This window comes from Marmota monax, unplaced genomic scaffold (assembly GCF_021218885.2).
Source record: "Marmota monax isolate L192 unplaced genomic scaffold, Marmota_monax_Labrador192_F-V1.1 WCK01_AAM20220418_F8-fsc00111, whole genome shotgun sequence".
In the NCBI taxonomy this organism is placed as follows: Eukaryota; Metazoa; Chordata; class Mammalia; order Rodentia; family Sciuridae; genus Marmota; species Marmota monax.
The window spans coordinates 2,124,178-2,139,420 of NW_026695067.1; the positions used below are offsets into that span (position 1 = coordinate 2,124,178).

The 15,243-nt window shown below is 39.9% G+C and overlaps 1 protein-coding gene across 10 annotated transcripts in view; it reads right to left on the minus strand.

Annotated features, from left to right (window-relative positions):
• The window catches only part of Scaper (S-phase cyclin A associated protein in the ER), a 460,757-nt gene that overhangs the window by 96,307 nt on the left and 349,207 nt on the right, over window positions 1-15,243 (minus strand). The window lies entirely within an intron of this gene.

Here is a 15,243-nt window from a genome sequence, read left to right on the forward strand (position 1 = left end):
AAATATGCCATCATCCAAAGAAACTTTTAAAGCAACATTCTCCCATCCAAGTACTAACCAGGCCCGACCCTGCTTAGCTTCCGAGATTCCCCTTCTTGGTCTATTCCCTAAAGACCTAAAAAGAGCATGCTACAGGGACACTGCTACATGGATGTTCATAGCAGCACAGTTCACAATAGCAAGATTGTGGAACCAACCTAGATGCCCTTCAATAGACGAATGGATAAAAAAAATGTGGCATTTATACACAATGGAGTATTACTCTGCATTAAAAAATGACAAAATCATAGAATTTGCAGGGAAATGGATGGCATTAGAGCAGATTATGCTAAGTGAAGCTAGCCAATCCCTAAAAAACAAATGCCAAATGTCTTCTTTGATATAAGGAGAGTAACTAAGATCAGAGTAGGGACGAAGAGCAGGAGAAGAAGATTAACATTTAACAGGGATGAGAGGTGGGAGGGAAAGGGAGAGAGAAGGGAAATTGCATGGTAATGGAAGGAGACCCTCAGGGTTATACAGTGGAGGGGGTAGAGAGAGAGGAGGGGAGGGGAGGGGAGAGGTGGGGAGGGGGGAGGGTGGAGGATGGGAAAGGCAGCGGAGCACAACAGACACTAGTATGGCAATATGTAAATCAATGGATGTGTAACTGATGTGATTCTTCAATCTGTGTATGGGGTGAAGGTGGGAGTTCATAACCCACTTGAATCAAAGTGTGGAATATGATATGTCAAGAAATTTGTAATGTTTTGAACAACCCACAATAAAAAATTAAAAAAAAAAAATAAAGCAACATTCTCAATGGTCATGGCTGGCCCTTTCCTGGGTATTTTGAATACTGTGACTGAAAGCTGCATTGCCTGAGTGATCAATGTTTATTCTGGCCAATCTGAGTAAATCTCTTGCTTAAGTCCCATAAATGTTTTGATTTAGTTCTTTACAACCAATCCTCTGGGATGGTAGTTCTTAAAGTGTGATCCATGGATCATCAGCATCAATATTATCAGGGAACTTGTAAGAAATGCAAACTCTCAGGCTTCACTTCAGATCTAATAAACAGAAACTCTGGGAGTGATGTCAAGCAATTTGCATTTTTTTCTTTTTGGTATCAGAAATTGAACCCCCAGGTGTTTTACCACTGAGTCACATCTCCAGCCCATATTTATTAATATCAATAAAAATGACAAGGGTTGGGACTGTAGCTCAGTTGTAAAGCACCCCTGGGTTCAGTCCCCAGTGTGTGTGGGTGGAAGGGGGTAGCGGGGGGAGGAGGAGCAGGAGGAAGAGAAAAGAACCAGTGGGGTAACCTGTGCTACTTTATTTAATTTCCTAGTCTCTGACTGAAGCTTCAGGTATCCATTATGTGGTTTCATGGGTTTGAGATAGTTAAGGGGTGGTAGTTAAGGGGTGGTATTTTCTTTCTTTTCAATCTATTTTTTAAATTGATTTTATTATTATTTTTTCTACCTAACCTTTGTTGGTCTCAGAGGGAACAGCACCCCCAGTGGATCAGATTGATATTGTTTTTTGGAGTCAACCTAGAAGTCTTGGAACAATTTTCTAATACCTAATGTATTATTCTAAATTCCTCTTCTAATTAGAATATTTAAATTGAGAAATATTTTTAAAAGACTGTACAGTGCCTCACCCTATGGACATAAAATTTCGGTTCAACAATCTCTTACTATTGTTGTGCCCAACTTTCAGTATTGTAAGATAAGTCAGAGGTAATAGTTGCAATCCACAAGAAGAAAAAAGTTCCAGCTGATGGAAACAGAAAGAAAATTAAGTGACAGGCTAGTTAATACATCATAGAATTTGGAAAGCTCAGGCATAGGTGCTACACTTCAGGTCTAATACGCAAATCACAAACTACTGAACTGGTCTATTAAAACAAAAACAAAACAAAACAAACAAAAAGCCCTAAAGCAAATAAAAATAGATCACTGGGCACTATACACCATAGCCTGAATGGACATTGTAACTTTGGATGCTAGACACAGCTGCCTCAAACTCTTAAATTTCTAGAGTTTGGGATGTCCTTACTTTTTTACTTCTTTAGTTTCATAGTAAAAACATGGAGTGGATATGCTGGGTTGTAAAGCCTGGTCATGCCTGCATCCTAGATATAATTCTCAGGGTGTAGAGCTGGGGAGACATCTTGTGCACTTTGGAAACTCTGCAAACATAGGATAGTAGATGAGAGCTGGGAGGCTTAACAGCACAACCCATGTCTGCAAAGGCTGGTGAATAAATCATTTTGTACCATTCTGCCTGCTGTTTAGGATAAATTTCCAGTAATGAAAGTATGGATCAAAGGAATTGAACTTTTTTGGTGGCAGGGGGAGGGAGGATATACCAGGGATTGAACTCAGGGGCACTTAACTACTAAGTCACATCCCCAGCCCTTTTTATATTTAATTTTGAGACAGGGTCTCACTAAGTTACTTCGGGCCTTGCTAAGATGCTAAGGCTGGCTTTCCTCCTGTCCCAGTCTCCTGAGTTACTGGGATTATAGGTGTGTGTCACTGTGCCTGGCAGAACTGAACATTTTGAAGGCTTTCTGTAGGTATTGTCAAATTCAAACTGCCCTCCAGAATAAAAAGAAAACTTAAATCCATTTTTACTCCCAGAAAAAGATTTTTCCCATGTTTTCACTAACAATGAAAAAATTCATTAAAATATATCTTTATCAATTTGATAGCTAAATACAAATGGTATTTTTAAAGGTTTTATTCCTTTTACTAGTAGTATTATTAAAGGGTTTTTAAAAAAGTATTTATTTGTTATAGCTATCTGTATTTTCCTGAATTATAATTGTGTGCCTTTTACCCATTTTTCTAATGGGATTTTTGTGTTTTTCTTATTGATTTAGAAGTTTCTTTATTGATAATCACATTAACTATTCCATCATATGGTACAAATAACTTTTGCAGTATGTTGCTATCTAAATTTTTTAGTTTTAAAAAAATTTTTACTTGATATTAAGTCTGCCACGATTTCCTTCAATACATCTGGATTTCCTGTCAGATATAGAAAGGCCTTTCTATGTTCAGATTATAAAAATATTCTTTTATATTTAATTTTGGTACTTTTGTGGATTTTGCATTCAAATCCATAATATAAACTTGTTTTAGAAGGTACAGAGGAGAGATTAACTTTATTTTTTTCAAAATACAGATGTTATGTATACTTATATTTTGTTCTAGTTCTGAATTTTTATACTTTTATTAAAGATTCTCATCTTTTAAAATGATTTATTAAATTTTATCATTATAAATACACAAAGGGTTAATACATGTTAGTACTTTCTTCTAGTCTTTCAATTTGCTTAGGTTATTTTAAGGTATTTTTAATATATAGAAGCTGAATAATTTTATGTAGTCTAATGATTTTTCTTTGTGGCTTACTTTATTCTGCCTTCTTTTTATGTTTTAAAAGTTCTTTCTCACAATGAGATAGGGTAACAAATACTCATTTATTTTTTTCAAATTGTCACTGTGACAATTTTATGGTTTTATAAGCCACTTAATTCATTTTGAGTTTATTCTGGTATATAATATGAGTTAAGAGCCTCAATTTATTTTCTCAGTAATGATATGACTGAGTTATCTGTTCTTTATCCACTGGTTTGAAATGTCACCTTTATCATGACTATATGCAGAATATATTCCCTGGTTTCCTAATTTATAACTCTATTTGTGTGCCAATATCACATTCTTTTGTGCAACATAGCTTTATGGCAGAGTTAACATACAAAACTGTAATCCCCAAAGGCTTTTAAAAAATATGTATGGGGGTATTATATTTAGAATGATGTGTAGAACATCATAGTTCTATAATAATATCATTTTTTCCCTTTGTTTTGATCTATATTTTTATGGCTTTGATTTTTAATTTCTATTTTTCCATTTTATGAGAATTCCTACTACTTGTCTCAAATCTCTGGTAAACAATTAATGAGTTATAAATAAACATACATAAAAAAGTGAACAACACATGATCTGGGAGTATGTCCTACCTAATGCCCTCTGTGCTCTATGTTAAAGAAACTCATTTACTTGGAAATGGAATGTCCATCTGTACAATCTGAATGCTTGCAAAACTCTCCCAAGAAACTTCCACAAAGAAGGGGAAAAAAGGAGGGAGAGCCAAACATTTCAGGGTCAGAAAAAAACCTGTCCACTCAGTAAACTTGTTTGAAAAGACAACCTGTATTTGAAGAGCACCTGTCTTAGTGCACTTCTTTGAACCCAGCCTGGGTGGTCTGTCCAGGCAGCTCTCTCTGTAATTTTAAACTCAAATGACTAGAAGCACATTTTAACATCAAACAGAAGGCCGCAGAATTTGAAAGTATCTTTTGAGAAGACATAAAAATCTCACTGTCCATTCTGTCAAAAGTATGTGGTGGTTGGGGGGTTTGAAATACAGCTTTTCTGCCCCAATAATTGTGAATGCATGAGTCAATTTTTGTATCAGAAAATCTCTCACTAAAAATGTTCCTCTGAAAAGACGAAAAGAAGATAAAAAAGGATCATAAAACCAAGTCTTTTGGAGATGAGTGCAAGAACTTATTTTTTACAAATAGGGGAGTATACAGAATACTAGTACATATCTAAGACATTAAGAAATATTAAACAAAAGCTCCAGAGTATTGCAGCCTAGATGGATTAAAAAGTACATCCTTATGCAGTTACAGTGGTTAAGACTTTTCAAAAACCGTGGTTTACCTAAATCTATTGCCTTATACCAATGTCAAGAGAGTAAACATGTAAAAACAACTGCCATCAGCAATTTCACAAAATATACATGGGTTGAATGGATGGCTTCAAGTTTCTGCACAGCAAAATTCTATACCAAGTAGGGACAGCAAGTGCTTAGAGTCACATAAATACAGCTGCAAAGGGAAACTTGGAATATTCATCAATTACTGCTTTAGCCCTCATGCCAGAAAGGGATTGGTTTGACTGAATAAACAGTAAAGGGACAGATCCTCACAAAACATACAGGATGATTAGGAACTGATATAGAATTAAGTTGAGAAAAGATTATCTAGACTGAACTAGAACACAGAGTTAGACTTTTACCAATTCCTTAATAAAGTCCCACTGTATACTATTTTGGTGAGAACCTTTGGTATCATTAGGCATTTAATAAATGGCATACTGTGTATGTGCATTCAGTATACACATACGGAATGAACTGTGCTTTGTGTTTATTAAGTTCCAAACTAAAATAACTTCTTTAGACATTATTAAAAAGAATCACTTGAAACTAGTCAGATAAAACAACAGGTAGAATTCTTTTTTTTTAATCTTATTTTCTTTGGTGGGGTTCTTTTTTTTTGGGGGGGGTGTCTTTTTTGGAACTGGGGGTCTAACCCAGGGCTTTGCAAATGCAAGGCAGGTACTTTGCCACTGAGCTACATCCAAGCCCAAACAATAGGTAGAATTCTAAAGCAGTAAGTGAAACCACTAAGTAAGTGAGTGGTTCCCTCACAGAATGGGACCTGCCCTCTCAGTCTGGCCCTGCCAGAATGGCCTAGCTAGAAGTTGCATTCTAGGGGTGGAAACGGAGATGTGTTAAACCACTGAAAACTGTTCTGTTACATAACCAGGTAAGATTCTTGTCTGAGTCATCCTGTTTGGATGTCTTCAATGCAGAACAGTTTGGCTGAGCACAGTAATGTCTAACAAAAGGACTTCCTTGTTTTAAGCATTATATACAAGAATGTGCAGCTGCTGTGTATCTTAATGCATTGATTAACTGCATTCTCCACTATTCTTAACCACATAAACCACTATTCTTTTTAAATGTTCAACTGAATTTGATCATTAATATTTATTTATTCTCAATCTATTTATTCTTGGTATCAAAAAAAAGTCTTATTTTTCATAGCCATCAGGTATATTTTTAAGACCCAACTGAGAAAATTGTGAAGTATCTAAAAGTCTTGAAGTCAATTTATTAAAATAAGAAAATTCTTTTTGGTCTTTAAAAATTAAAGCATATATGGGCTGGGGTTGTGGCTCAGTGGTAGAGTGCTTTCCTGGCATGCGTGAGGCTCTGGGTTGATCATCATAAAATGAAATAAAGATATTGTGTCCCACCTACAACTAAAAAAATATAAAAAATTAAATTATATCTGATTTATAAATTATATTGGGAGACAAGATATTACATTAAGGTTTTCATTAGCAGTTTGGGGAGGAGACATAATCTAACTTACTGATTTTGTACAAGAGCTTAATTATAAAAATATTATATAATTATTCATTCAATTATTGCTTCTTGGGCATATACTTATATCTGGGTACTATGCTAAGTAAGTGAAGTAAGTAACAAAGAAAAAAAAATCAGACACTAGTCCTGATTTCAATGTATGTACACACACACACATACATACACACACAGACCCTTTCTAGTTAAAATCTTTTGTATTATGAAATAAAACACACATACAGAAAACCACATGAAATAAATATATAGCTTAGTTAATAAAAAAAACACTCTTGTAACCACAATCCAGGTCTATAATTTTGTTATTAAAAAGGTCTAGTTGTAGCCTCTCTTTCCCCTCTAAACTGCCCACTCTCCTGATATTTATAGTGATCATTTCCTCACACTTTATTCTTTTATCATCTAAGTGTACAGCTCTAACACCAAGTGTATATCCACAATATAGTCTTAACTACTTTTTACTGTCTGTGTATATCTTTTAAGTCTTTTTATCTGTAGATTTTTCCTCCATCCCTCTCTTTTCCTTAAAATTTTTCTGACTGCATACACATGGTAAAGTTCAACATATTCTTTTTCCTCAGTATTTCCTGAAAATTGGAAGTTGGATCCAGAGATTTGCTCTTACTTATATTTATCTCTTTTGGAAAGACTACACGTGGTAGAATTCTTTGATCAGGAGCCAAATTATGTCGAAGTGTCATTCTTTTTTTCATCTTAGCAGCCACTGATGATTAAGCCTAGGGCTACAAACTCATTGAAGAATATAAAACTTTGATTATGATATTCTACTATTTTTTCTTCATTTATGGAATGAAATACATTTAAAAGGAAACACTTCTCCTCATTTCCCCCCCTCAGTGGTATAGTTCCATATAAATATTTGAGACTTTTATGCATCTAGATTTTGACATATTTAACTGGTCTCTTGTCAAACTCAGAAGATAATCATCTAATTTTATTTTAACTATCATTATAGACTCGTGGATTGTCAAAGATTACCTACAAGAAACTACAGCTAACATCATATTTAATTTTGCGAACTAGAAGCTTTCTCCCTAAGATTAGGAATAAGGCAAGAATGTCCTCTCTCACCACTTCTACTCAAAATCATACTGGAAGTTCAATGTAGTATAATAAGGTAAGAAAAGGAAATGAAAGGTACACAGATTGGAAAGAACACTCATACATTGCTGGTGGGACTGCAAATTGGTGCAGCCAATATGGAAAGCAGTATGGAGATTCCTTGGAAAACTGGGAATGGAACCACCATTTGACCCAGCTATCCCTCTCCTTGGTCTATACCCAGAGGACTTAAAAACAGCATACCACAGGGACATAGCTACATCGATGTTTATAGCAGCACAATTCATAATAGCTAAATTGTGGAACCAAACTAGATGCCCTTTAGTAGGTGAATGGATTAAAAAATGTGGCATATATACACAATGGAATTTTACTCTGCAATAAAAGAGAATAAAATCATGGCATTTGCAGGTAAATGGAGGAGTTGAAGAAGACAATGCTAAGTGAAGTTAGCCAATCCCCCCCAAAAAACCAAATGGTGAATGTTTTCTCTGATATAAGGTGACTGACTCATAGTAGGGTAGGAAGAAGGAGCATGGAGGGAATAGATGAACTCTAGATAAGGCAGAGATGTGGAAGGGGAGGGGAACAGGGTTAGCAATGATGGTGGAATGTGATGGTCATCATTATCCAAAGTACACATATGAAGTCATGAATTGGTGTGAACATATTTTATATACAAACAGAGATATGAAAAATTGTGTTCTATATGTGTTGTAAGAATTGTGATGCATTCTGGGGTCATATGTTTAAAAAAAGCAATTAAAAAAAAGAACAATAAATTAAAAAATTAAAAACTCAATAGAAAGCATCACCAACAGATTAGATCCCTTGGAAGACAGAACCTCACACAATGAAAACAAAATGTATAATCTTGAAAATAAAGTTGATCACACAGTGAAGATGGTAAGAAACCATAAGCAGAACATCCATGAATTATGGGATAACATGAAAAAACAAAATTTAAAGAATTATTGGGATATGGCTGGGGATGTGGCTCAAGTGGTAGTGCGCTTGCCTGGTGTGCGTGTGGCCCGGGTTCGATCCTCAACACCACATACAAACAAAGATGTTGTGTCCGCCGAAAACTAAAAAATAAATATTAAAAAAAAATTTCTCTCTCTCTCTCTCTCTTAAAAAAAAAGAATTATTGGGATAGAGGAAGGCACAGAGTTACAAATCAAAGGAATGATCAATCTATTCAATGTAATAATTATAGCAATTTTTCCAAACCTAAAGAATGAATTGGAAAATAAAATACAAGAGGCTTACAGGACACCAAATGTACAAAATCACAGCAAATCCACACCAAGACACATTATAATGAAAATGCCTAACACAGAGAATAAGGAGAGAATTTTAAAGGTGACAAGAGAAAGGAGTCAGATTACATATAGGGGGAAACCAATTATAGCATATCTGCAGATTTCTCAATCCAGACCCTTGAAGCTAGAAGATCATGGAATAACATATACCAAGCTCTGAAAGAAAATGGATGCCAGCAAAGAATCTTACATCCAGCAAAATTAAGCTTTAGATTTGATGATGAAATAAAAACCTTCCATGATAAACAAAAGTTAAAAGAATTTACAACTAGGAAGCCTGCACTACAGAACATCCTCGGCAGAATATTCCATGAGGAGGAAATGAAAAACAATAATGAAAATCAGCAAAGGGAAGTATTACACTAAAGGAAAAAACAATAAAAGGAGAAACCAAGTCAAGTTAAATACCGAAAACAAACAAAAATGATTATGATTACAAACCATGTCTCAATAATAACCCTGAATGTTAATGACCTAAACTCATTAATCAAAAGATAGAGACTGGCAGGTTGGACTTAAAAAACAAAAGCCTCAACAATATGCTGCCTTCAAGATACTCATCTCAAAGGAAAAGACATCCACAGACCAAAGGTAAAAGGTTGGGGAAAAAACATACCGTTCACATGGACTGCGTAAACAAGCAGGAGTTTCCATTCTCGTATCAAATAATGTAGCCTTCAAGCCAAAGTTAACCAAAGGGGATAAAGAAGGCCATTTCATATTGCTTAAGGAAACCAAACATCAACAAGATATAACAATTATAAATATATATTCCACCCAAAATGGAGCATTTATGCTCATCAAACAAACTCTTCTCAACTTCAAGAGTCAAATAGACCATAATACAATAATACGGGGTGACTTTAACACACCTCTTTCATCACTGGACAGATCTTCCAAATAAAAGCTAAACAAAGTGAAAGAATTCCCCACGCAAAGACACTTCGCCGGGAGAATTCCAATTTTATTGCAAAAAGCAGTGTGCTTATATAGAACTAAGGGGGAGATGGTAGGGCTTAGATAAATGGCAGGCAACCCGTTTATTGGCAAGTTCTTTCAGATATCAGCTCCGGAGCCCAGGAATTAGTTCTCATTGGGGCTAAGGTTCCCCGCCCTCGAGATTTGAAATTGGCGCTGGCGGGAGAGTTCACACGGGCGGGAACTTTTTGCGCCACTGCAGAAAAGAAGAAGGTAGGAAGAAGAGGTGCTTAGGCGCCATGTTGGGGTTTTTTCTCTGGGGTATGGCTGCCGTTTATACTTTTTCCAACATTCCTCCCTTTTTGTTTTCTTAGGAAGTGGGGCGTCATTGGTCAGATCCGGCTGCTTCCTGCTGTGTGGGGGCGCTGTGGGGCCTAGAAAGGGAAGTGGAGGAATGCTCAGGGGGCAGGTCTGGGGATATCATGGCAGCCAGAAATAAAACCCAGTGGCTATAGACAGCTACTTCCGTAGGGGTGAAGTCTGTGAAAGTTCCCTGAAGCCACAAGTTGTCGATGGCATCGAACCAGTCCTGGATGGAGGAGATTGTTGGTATCAGCCACTGGTCCTGTAACAGAGACTCTAGGAAATACTGGAAGCGTTGCCTGGACATGGCGTCACCAGCACCTGAAGAAGATCAGAGCGAATAAAAACAGAATGAAGATAAAAATTAAAGCAAAGGTCAATTTTTGGCAGAAGTTCCATGTTGGGGGACTGACAGAGAAGAGGCCAAGGGCCATGAGGAAGCTTAGAAGGACATAAAGACTCATGAATCCAGGATGGCAGATTAAGAGGTTCTCCGAGCTCGTTGTCTCCCGCTGTCTGATGTCCGTTGCATTCCATCGTGCCTGGTAGTGAGCTTCAGCACTGAGTGAACTGTTCTCTTGGAGATGTTGGGGGTTCATCGGTCATCAGAGGCTGGTAGTGCCTAAGCAGAAGCTGGTTGAAAGTTTGATTAGAAATTTTCTGCAATTGGGTTTGAAGGAACTTCATTATGCAGGGCAAGAGAGCACAAAAAAGGAGCATCCCAATAAGGGGCCCCAAGATAGGTAGTAAGTACGTGGCAAGAGAGGATTGGAAGAACCCCGTTATGGGAATAGAGGAGGTGGGTTCGAGCAGTTGGGTCGATAATTCCTGCAATTTAACAACATTTTTTTCTATTAGCCCAGACTCATTAACATAGTAGCAACATTCCTCTCTGAGGAACAGGCATATACCCCCTTTTTCTGCAGTGAGAAGATCAATCGCCCTTCAGTTTTGTAAAGCCACTTGTGCCAATGAAGTAACCTGCCGCTGCAAGGAGCCCAGAGACTCAGCAGTGGTATCGAGTGCTTCCTGCAGTTTTTGTTGCAGGTCATTGGATGCCCACAGAGCATGACCTATAGCTCCACCAGAGAGTCCGAGACTTGCCACTGAGGTTGTTAAAGTGAGGCCTACCAGAACCGGCAGAAAGACTGCCCTACGGGTGCGGGAAGGTAGGGCCAACTGCCGGAATTCGGTGGGAGTATACAAAGACAGCTGAGGAACTACAGTAACCAAGAAGCAGGTGCCAGAGACATTGATCGTTGAGGTACTTAAAGACCCGTTACACCAGAGGAAATGTCCAGGTTGCATAAACACAGGGCTCAATGGGGTGCTATAGCTCAAGGAACAAATGGGTAAAGGATTCATTGCTGGCAGGTGGAAACAGATGAAAGGAAATGAAGTATTGGTGGAATAACTTTCCCACAGTGGGATACGTGTCACATGTAGGGGTTGTCCTTTCTTAGAGAAATTGTAGGTTTTTGCTAAAATATTTCCTGCCGCTAATGGGACCGCTGCTAGAAGTGGACGACTAAGTGAAGCACAGAGAAAGCACTGAGAAGTAGGCACAGAAAGAGGGGTGGAGTTTAATAATCGAAGAGTTTGGTGTAGCAAATTGAGCCATGTGGGAGGGGGGCCTAAGGGGGTTGAAGGCTCTTAATCCTCTTTGGATGGGCTATGGATAAGATCTCGAAGTTTTGATTCTGACTCCTTGATGTGTTCGACTACCTGGATGGTTGCTTTAGGTGGCGTAATCAGGGTGCGGCCAACAGTCATCCACCCTGTGGGTCTGGCTGAGGTTGTCTGAGCATAGACAGCAAACTCAACATAGTCCCAACGTTTGGCCTTGGGGTCAGGTATATCTAAAGTATACCATCCATTGTTATTGGATGAAGAGCCTTTATGCCACTTTAGGTAACTAGAAGTCCACCCTTCAGGGTAACCAAGTGAGTGGTAAGAATAGCTACCACGTTCATCATGGAACCTGCATGACCAATAGGGGCACCCATTATATATCTCAGGCCACCAATGACAATAGTCTTTGGTTTGATCAAAAAGGAAGCAAATGAAAGGCCAGTTCCAGCTACCAGGGACGAAGGTCCTTGAAGGTGACAAGTTTAGGGAAATAGAGGTGCAGTTGTGGATGAAGCAAGTAGTTGCATCCACTGCGCGGACCTTCTGCATGCCATGTTCTGAGTATCGTTCCCGAAGAGTGAATAAATACATGGTAGGAGAGGAGGGTAAAGGCCAGTCCCGACAGAGCACAGAAAATAAGCAGAGCACAAAAAACAAGCAGAGAGAGAAGACTAGGGTGTTGGGAGAGCTCATTGTGCCTTCTTTAAGAGGAATTGGGCTGTGGAGAACACCGTGTGAGCCGCAACTTAAAGGGGTGAGATGGGTGTGGAGAGCAGGAGTAAAGGGGAGGTTCAGGAGGTGATTCTTGGAGTTCCTCTGGGGTGGTCCTGTCGTCAGCAGGTGGGGCCTCCTGGTGATATGGCTTCAACCTAGAAATGTGAATCCAGGGAGTGAGACGGTTGTCTGGTAAGGAGAGTTTGGCGGCGGTGGGGGTACAGAGATTGACAGGATAGGGGCCTTCCCATTTTGGGGCAAGAGGCCCTTTCTCCTCTGGGGTGTTATAATAGACTAGACTCCCAGGTGTTAAGGGAGGAGTGTTTGGAGAGGAGACTGGGTCCGGAAGAAGCCAGTCCTGATATTTCCAGAGTTCCGAGCGGAGATGAAACAAGAGAGGCAAAGACAAATCATGGGTGAGAGGTCCTTGTGAAACGACCAGCCCAGGGGGTATAAGAGGTCTTCCATACATTATCTCAAAGGGAGACAGTAAAGATGGTTTCTTAGGGAGAGCTCTGATTCGAAGCAAAGCCAAGGGAAGGAGTTTGACCCAGTCTAAGTTTCATTCCATTGTCAATTTGGTAAGGACTTCCTTTAGAGTACGATTTACCCTTTCCACTTTCCCTGAAGCCTGGGGGCGATATGGACAGTGGAAATGCCACTTGAAGGAGAGGGCTTGAGAGACCTTTTGTGTGATCCTAGAAATAAACTCAGGGCCATTGTCAGATTGTAAGGAAGTGGGCATACCAAACCTGGGGATAATGTCTGTCAGTAAGATTGAAGCTACAGTGGAAGCCTTTTTATTGGAAGTGGGAAATGCCTCAACCCAACCAGAGAAAGTGTCCACAAAGACAAGGAGGTATTTAGTGCGCCGTACTGTGGGCATGTTGGTGAAGTCTACCTGCCAGTCAGCAGTGGGAATGTGTCCCTGGGCTTGGTGGGAAGGGAAAGGTTTGGGCCTTAAAGGAGTATGAGGGTTGGTCCGCTGACAGATCTGACAATTAGAGGCTATATTTTGGAGCATGGCTTTGTCAGAGGGGGTGAGGGAGAAGAAGCTCTGTAAAAAGAGGGTTAAAGACTGAAAATTGGAATGGAATAGAGTATGAAGGAACTTGAAAAGATCCTTGTTCTTACTGGAAGAAGTAGGGGCTTCAGATGAGCTGTCTAAAGTGGCCATTATATGTCCCCCAGGGGGGCCATAATTGGAAGTGGTAGCAGCCATTCCTGCCGCCTGGTCAGCTTTGGCATTGCCCTCAGTGATAAGAGAGCCGTCCTTCTGATGGGACCTACAATGGACAACTCCCAACTGGGTGGGTAAGTGGGAGGCCTCTATCAGATTGGTTATAAGAGCCGAATTAGTGATCGCATTACCTTTGGTGGTAAGTAGGCCTCGCTCCTTCCATATTGCAGCATGGGATAATAAGATATGGAAGACATATTTTGAGTCAGTATAAAGGGTGAGGGATTTTCCTTGTGCTAGAAGGCAGGCACGAGTGGCTGCTATAAGTTCAGCCTGCTGGTTGGTAGTTCCTGAAGGCAGAGCTTTGGCTTCTATAATCTTAGTGGCTGAAACTACAGCATATCCAGAGTAATGAGTGCCGTTCTGCCTAAAGGAACTGCCGTCAGTGAACCAGATAAGGTCAGGTTTGGTGAGTGGTCCCTCAGAAATGGAAGAATGACAGGGGAGGAAATCATCTAAGGTTTCCAAGCAATTATGAGTTGGTGTGTTAGACGTAGGAGTCATTGGGAGCACTGAGGCAGGGTTCAGTGCAGAGCAGGGGAGGAAAGTAATATTAGGGTTTTCCAGAAAGGAAGTGAGGAGCAACAGAACTCTGGATGGAGGAAGGGTTTGAAGGCCCTTATAAGCTAAAAGATCCTTCAAGTGATGTGGGGAGTGGATAGTTAAAGGGGCCCCAAAAGTCAGCTTAGAGGCTTCTTTGTGTAAAATTTGTCCAGCAGCCAGAGCTCTTAAGCAAGGGGCCCACCCACGGATGGTAGGGTCTAGTTGTTTGGACAAATATGCCACAGGTGCAAATGTAGGCCCATAGTTTTGACCTAAGACCCCAAGTGCTTGTCCCCCTTTTTCATGGACATATAGATGAAATGGTCTTGAAAGATCAGGAAGGTGAAGGGCGGGTGCCTTTAGGAGGAGTTGCTGAAGCCTGCAGAAGTGGTAGTTGGGGGAGGAGGCAAGAGATTCACTAGGGGGTCCCTTTGCTAGGTCATACAGGGGTTTGGCTAGAAGAGAATAATTTGGGATCCAGGCCCTAAAATAACCTGCTAGTCCTAGGAATGATAGTATTTCAGCTTTCGTATGGGGCACTGGAAGATGAGAGAGGAGTTGCCTCCTATCCAGTGTTATTTCCTTTTTTCAGGTGTAAGACGAAAACCAAGATAGGTGACAGGAGACTGGGAAACCTGGGCCTTGTGGGGAGACACCCTATATCCCTTATCTGCTAGGAAATTGAGAAGCTGGGCGGTGTGGGATTGAGAGTGTTCCCAAGAGGGACTACATAGAAGAAGGTCATCGACATATTGAAGGAGAGTAGAGTCAGGACAGGTGGGGTGAAAGGATGTGAGGTCCTGGGCAAGAACTTGGCCAAAGAGATGGGGGCTATCCCTGAATCCCTGTGGGAGGACAGTCCAGGTAAGCTGACGAGAATGGCGGGTGTGAGGGTCAGTCCATGTAAAAGCAAAGATATCCTGAGATTCTGAGGACAAGGGAATAGAAAAGAATGCATCTTTTAAATCTAGGACCGAGAAATGGGTAGTAGTGGCAGGGATCTGAGAGAGGAGGGTGTAAGGGTTGGGCACTAGCGGGTGGATGGGGACCACAGAGGAGTTGACAAGGCGAAGGTCTTGAACCAGCCTGTAGGACCCGTTAGGTTTCTTAACTGCCAGAATGGGGGTGTTGAAAGGAGAGTGTGTAGGCCTAAGATACCCCTTTCGTAATAAATCCTGGATGATG